The sequence below is a fragment of the Eptatretus burgeri genome, chromosome 8, assembly GCF_056783735.1.
Source record: "Eptatretus burgeri isolate ZD-2024b chromosome 8, Ebu_testis_v1, whole genome shotgun sequence".
Classification (NCBI taxonomy): domain Eukaryota; kingdom Metazoa; phylum Chordata; class Myxini; order Myxiniformes; family Myxinidae; genus Eptatretus; species Eptatretus burgeri.
The window spans coordinates 62,610,238-62,617,327 of record NC_140968.1 but is presented as its reverse complement, the minus strand read 5'-3'; positions in this window follow the sequence as shown (position 1 = coordinate 62,617,327).

Below are 7,090 nucleotides of genomic sequence, written 5' to 3'. Positions count from 1 at the left end.
TGACCTTCAGGCATGACCTTGAATTCATATTGCCTTGGAACATGTCTCAATCAATTTGGCATCCTCAAAACTTGAAGTTTACTTTCTTAGATCTTCTCAATCAGATAATGCCTTGCTGTAATATGTCCATTTTCCACATCAATATAGCTGTGGTCAAGGTCATAAAGGGGTCACATGACTCCCTCAACAGGGTCAAAAAAATTGTCACCTTCCATTTTTGTGTTTCTTATATCCTAAAGACGCGATATCCACCCCTAACTTAATTTGGGCATCAAATTCCTACGGAATTTCATGGACAACCTCACTATTTCCTCATTTGTTTGCTTACACTCCTTTACTACGACTACGTATCTCTCCTTTAGGCTGACAGGAAGACCTAGAGGTATGCACATTCACCTCTATGCTGTCTATCCTAGGTCTAAATCTCGACCCAGCTATAAACTCTCACCCTGGAGTTTCACAGGTAGGGTGATTCATCAATGTGTGTGCTCTCCCTCGGATGGACGTTAAACTGGGCATCCCATGTTCCGGCATTGGTTTATGGATATTAAAGCCACTACAATGTTTTTCACAAAGAGTATGTGAGGTACTTCCAGTACCAGTGGGATGGCAAAGGGAAACCACCTCGTGCAATGCTTGCCACGAAGCTGCTTTGGCAGGACTGAAGCTACATTCAGGAAAAACACGAGAGAGAACTCGAACAGCACTCGCAAAAATGTATACCTCCACTGGACTGAACAGTTTACGTTTTGTATCCACTGATAGGATGGATCTGGATTTGAACCAGAATCTAATCAGCTTGTTCTCATCACCTAACTAAACCGTCCAAGTTTTACCACAACTCGCCCACAATTTTTTGAGATATCATGCTTTAAATCAGTTTAACCCGATCTCTCAATTGTAAAGAATCACTTCAAAAATTATTATCGGACCGGATCCGGTTTCGCATCTTCAAGTTAATCAATTCGTCCTTGTCACACGCTCAACGTGTCCCCCAAATTTCGTCCGAATCCATCTGTAACTTTTTATAAATCGTGCTCACAGACAAAACAAGGACAGGAGTGAAAACATAACTTCCATCCACTTTAGGTGGTGGAGCTAAAGAATAATGACATTTTAAAATAACAAGCAGAGAAGGGGATTGACAAAGTGGAGAGAAAAAAAATGAACCTTCCCATACATAGAGATGTAATTACCCCACGGACGTGAAGCGAAATGCGGGGTTAAGCATTTGGTTCATGTCTGTGCATCCACCTGTAAATGCCAGTTTATGATAAAGGAACAGCTTAATTTAAATTGAGTGTTATATTTTGAACACAAGTCGGAAAATAACCATGCAGTTTCGCAGGAATTTGTCTCTGAATTCTTCCAATTGCACAAGCACACAAAGGAGTGAGATAATTTTTTTTAGTCTGCCTGCCTGACAGTGAAACGAAATTGAAAATCATTCCAAACAAGAAACTTACTGTTTTTAAGGACATCATAAAGGACACAAACAAGAGGCACGAAGAACTAATGTAACTTTGTTAGATAGGCTGGTGTATAAGACACCGCATCAACGTCTGTAAATGCCGGAATCAATTTATTTATATGACTTTTACAATATTTATTTTTTATTAAATTAAGCTATATACTTGAACATGAGAAAACAAATTGCCTTCTTTGCAATTTCAAAACCTTTCAGTTTAGCAGTGCTTGGACATGTTAAATAAGGTGGTGTTTGAGACACTGCATCAATAGTGCTAAACTTCAGGAATTTTTAAACTATCTTTAAAATAATTATTTTATTTAAATTGAAGTGTATGTTTGAACGATGCATGGGGTAACGTGTTTAACGAACACGTTTGTTAAGCAATTGGTCAATGACTAATAAAGTATTATTCATGACCCTCAGAGTTGTCGGAATGAGTTAATATTCATATTGTAGTTCTATTGGCACACTTGCGCGTGCACATGCACACAGACACACACAATCTATCCCTCCACTCCCACCCCCAACCCACTTTCTCCACATCCACCTTCCTTTCTCAGCAGGATTCTGCCACTCTTGAAGGCTCATGGAAGAGCTGGATGACAAAAGATAATGGAACATGACCCTCAACCAGATGGAGGCGGATAAGCCAATGACAAAACAACGAATAGTAATAGGAATCGATGTTCATTCGTATGTGTCACGATTGTCTCAACCTAATTTTTTAACCCTGCATTTTCACACTTATTTGGTAAAATATTATGTTCTTATTAAAGACTGGTATTTTGCCATCGATTGAAAATGCCTGATGTTTGATACGTTCATTCAATCAATGCAGGTAACAATTCTCAGAAAAGTTACTTGCATGTGAATCGCGGTTGCACAGGGAAATGGTGTTGACAATGCAGTGTAACCTGTAGGAGTAGGAATTTGGAATCTCGCCAGGCTGCCAGCGATAGCTCGCCTGATCTTAATGAAAGACACCGTGTGATCTAACGTCCACCTGCTTATGCTAAATGGGACACTCAGTTTAATGTCCATCTGAGGGAGGATGCACACAGTGATCTAATCGCCTAAGCATACAAAACACAAGAGTAAACGTTTACAGCTGGGCCAGGATTTGAACCCAGTTTAGACAGCTCAGAGGAGAATGTGCATACCTCTTGAGCCTAGGCAATCCTGCCAGCCTACAGCCAAGAGTAAAACCATTCAATTATGGCCTGCATACGTTTCATGGTCAACTTGGCAGGACAGCATCGAAAGGTAAACAAACAAACCTCTGAGTTCAAATACAAGCCCAGCTATAAACTGTCATCCTGATATTTGGCAGGTAGGGAAATTCAATGTCTGCATTATCTTTTAGATGGACTTTAAAATAGGCATCCCATCTGGTGGTATTAGTTGTCCATGTAAAATATCAGCGTCCTCACGAAGAGTTGGCACACTGTCTCCAACGAGCTGGCAAAATTCCTGCCCTGACTACTACTGGAAAAGCAAGGGCAAAACACCCAATGCAATCCTTATCATGCAGCTATGAAATTGCTTTTAGTTTAGGTCCAAAGCAAAAGTCAAGGTCACAGCTTAATGGTCAAATTTTATGTAATCTAATCTAAATAGGAAGTAGTGAACTTGTTTCTACTACACCACTTGTAATGAAACTGGTGAGTTAAATTCTGGTAGATGCAGGTCCAAGAACCAGGTCACAGCAGTCAAAGATTAGGGGGTTGGGGTGGGGGAGGGACAAAAACAAGGGAAAAAAACCCCAACTACAAAAAGCTATCGAATTAATCTGGACAAAAGGTTTGTGGACACATTGGGCACAAACATCACCATGATAATTGGTTTAAGTCAATTTGTGTTAAAATACAGCATCTCAGTTGGAGTTTGCTTAAGACACTCCAAAATCGAGAGAGAGAGAGAGAGAGAGAGAGAGAGAGAGAGAGAGAGAGAGAGAGAGAGAGAGAGAGAGAGAGAGAGAGAGAGAGAGAGAGAGAGAGAGAGAGAGAGAGAGAGAGAGAGAGAGAGAGAGAGAGAGAGAGATGCACAGAGAGAGAGACAGACAGAGAGAGAGACAAAGAGAGAGACAAAGATAGAGACAGAGACAGAGACAGAGACAGAGACAGAGACAGAGACAGAGACACAGAGACACAGAGACACAGAGACACAGAGATACAGAGATACAGAGATACAGAGATACAGAGATACAGAGATACAGAGAGAGAGAGAGAGAGAGAGAGAGAGAGAGAGAGAGAGAGAGAGAGAGAGAGAGAGAGAGAGAGAGAGAGAGAGAGAGAGAGAGAGAGAGAGAGAGAGAGAGAGAGAGAGACGCACAGAGAGAGAGACAGACAGAGAGAGAGACAAAGAGAGAGACAAAGATAGAGACAGAGATAGAGACAGAGACAGAGACAGAGACAGAGACACACAGAGATACAGAGATAGAGATAGAGAGACAGAGAGACAGAGAGACAGAGAGACAGAGAGACAGAGAGACAGAGAGACAGAGAGACAGAGAGACAGAGAGACAGAGAGACAGAGAGACAGAGAGACAGAGAGACAGAGAGACAGAGAGACAGAGAGACAGAGAGACAGAGAGACAGAGAGACAGAGAGACAGAGAGACAGAGAGAGAGAGAGAGAGAGAGAGAGAGAGAGAGAGAGAGAGAGAGAGAGAGAGAGAGAGAGAGAGAGAGAGAGAGAGAGAGAGAGAGAGAGACACACACAGACACTTTTGCCCTCTTGATTGTTTGGGATCATGATGTGACAAGAGAAGTTATACCAGTACAAGCAAATGCCTGAGCATTGCCCAACAAAGAAACAAGGTAAATTAAAACTTCAAGGTAGGTACACCATCAACAAGTTCACATAAGGATGTGTTCACACACCACTGTTGTGAGAACAGTGTACAATCACTGGAATGAATTTCAAGGTGCACTCGTGCTGTGACCAAGGTTTTAAAGAGGTAAACAACATCGGAAACAGAATCACAAACATCTTGAATTTTGCGTTTCCTTGACATGTATATAGCAAGCTTCGCTTCAGAGGACAAATAATTTGCTAACAGGCACTCGTATTTACGCTGGTGGAAGATGCTAAAACCGTAAACAAAACCACAACAAGTAAAAGTTAGGCCGAGTCCCCGGATAGCACGTGATAAGAATGTAAAAAGGGGTGCCAACCTTGAGCAATCAATAAAAATGTGAAAAATAGTTTCTGTGGCACCGCAGAAGGGACACAATTCTGTGTTATCGGGAGATATACGATGAGATAAAACATTGGATGGTAAAATGTAATGTGCCAGTCGCCACTGCAAATCTCCGGAGCGCTTGGCAGTGGGTGCCTTGTACATAACATGCCAGTTGATCGAAGTAGAATGAGTGGTCTGAAGCATTCTCCCCCAATGTGCTTGTGGTTCCGCAGGTCTATCGGGAACAAGGGTTTTAACACACAAAGCGTAAACAGAAGATTTTTCCATCAATTTAAAGGAGGTGAAACCTTGAAAATGAAGCAAAAGCTCTGGAAAGGGATGTTGGGATGAAGAAAGGTTAGCTTCTACCTGTGGAATCCATTTCAGATTGGTTTGCTTGAAAAGGCGCAGAATCACAGAAAAGATTCTCCCAATAATTCGAATGGACCTCACTCCAGTGGCCACAGCGACGTCAGCAGCTGGCTTCCACTTATAAGGAGAAGGAGTTCTGAGATCTTTTACCTTCGTACATCCAGCATCAATAAACTTCTGCACAAGAATATAATTGCTGCAGACTCCTTCAAAAATGGGGTTTAAAAAGATAGGCTCATTTAAGAACATTTCCAGGGAGTAGTCATTGTTATTTCGGTGAACAGTGACTGCCTGCCATGCCTTCAGCATGCTTCTATAAAACAGGGGGACTGATGCTATATCAACTTTCTTGGTGTCAATAAGGAACAGTTGCTGATCGTAGCCGAGTTTCCCCGCCTGCCGAAGCAGGCAGTGAGCCAAGGCCTTCCACGAAACGTCCGTGTACAGCAGTCTGCGAAGCGAAAGGAGGCGAAAAGCCATCACCTTGCTGGTAATAGCAATCAGCCCCTGTCCTCCTTCAGAAACAGGCAGGTTTAACACACCAGGTTGGAGCCAATGCTTTCCTCCCCAAAAGAAGTCAATAAGAATTGATTGTAATTTTTTAAGAAACAAATCTGGGGGCTGCAGTGCTATAAAAACGTGCCAAAGCATTGATGCTGCAAGGTTGTTTATAATGAGGGTTCGGCCCCGATAGGAGAGTTGACAAAGTAAGCCCTTCCACTTTCGTAAACGTCTCTCAGTTTTAATTATTAGAGATTCCCAGTTTTTTAAAATGAAGTTCTCAGTTCCAAGAAAGACGCCGAGGTAAAGAATTCCATCCCTTTCCCATTTAAGTTTCTCGGGAAGAGTCGGAGGAATGGCGCCATTTTGTGGACCAAGATGGAGAGCTCTGCTTTTTCCCCAGTTCACTTTTGTGGAACTTGCCAAACCAAATTCATGAATGCAACGGACCAAGGCTGAGACGTCCTCATTCGAGCGAACGATTGCACAAAGATCATCTGCATAAGCAATCACTTTAAACGGGTTCGCCATTGGTTGAGGAAGGAAACCAAGAAGACGTGCACGGAACCGAACGAGTAAAGGCTCAATCGCAAGAGAGTACAGGAGGCCAGAAAGAGGGCACCCTTGACGAATGCCTCTATTAACCGGGAAAGGGGGACATAAAATGTTGTTAACCTTTAAGAGACTAAAAGTGTTGTTATACAGTAACTGCACATGAGAGATAAAATTTTCCCCAAAACCAAACCCCCGTAAAACAGAGAAAAGATAAAAATGATCAATGGTATCAAAGGCCTTTTCTTGATCTCAGAACACCAACCCGACATTTCTTTGCTCAAGAGAACAGATGTCAATTATATCACGCACAATGAAGATACTGTCATGAATTGTCCTCTTCGGGACACAGTAAGACTGATCTGGGTGTACGATCTCCTCGATTTAATTATGGCTTTAAGGCGGTTGGCAAGGGCCTTGGAAAATATTTTGTAGTCTGCACAGAGTGATGAGATGGGACGCCAGTCGTGTGGTTGCTGAAGGTCTCCTTTTTTGGGGATAAGGGCGAGGACAGCCCTCCGGCAGCTTAATGGCAGTGAGCCTGATCGTCGACCGTCGATTATAACCTCAAGTAGTTCTGGTCCGAGGAGGTCCCAAAAGGTTTTATAAAATTCCGCAGGAATTCCATCCAGGCCGGAGGCCTTACCCGAGGGTAGAGTTTGAAGAGCAGCTTGGAGTTCCTCCAAAGTTACTTCCTTGTCCATTTGTAGAACTGCAGATTTTGACAAGGTAGGTAAGGAAGAAGTCAGCACTGTTACCATTTTGTTGTCGATTTTCGGAGCATGATAAAGTTCAGTAAAGTAGTGTCTGAGTGAGGCTCTGACATCTTTTTGATTGTGTGTTATTCTTCCTTCCTTTGTCCTTACTGAAGTTATCTGCTGACTTCTCTTTGTTTGATCTTCCAGTCCAAAAAAGAACTTCGAGGAGGTGTCCAGGTAGCACAAATTCTCCAGTCGGAGACGAATCAGCGCTCCTCTGGCTTGCTTTGCACAAAGTCCAGCAAGAAGAGCT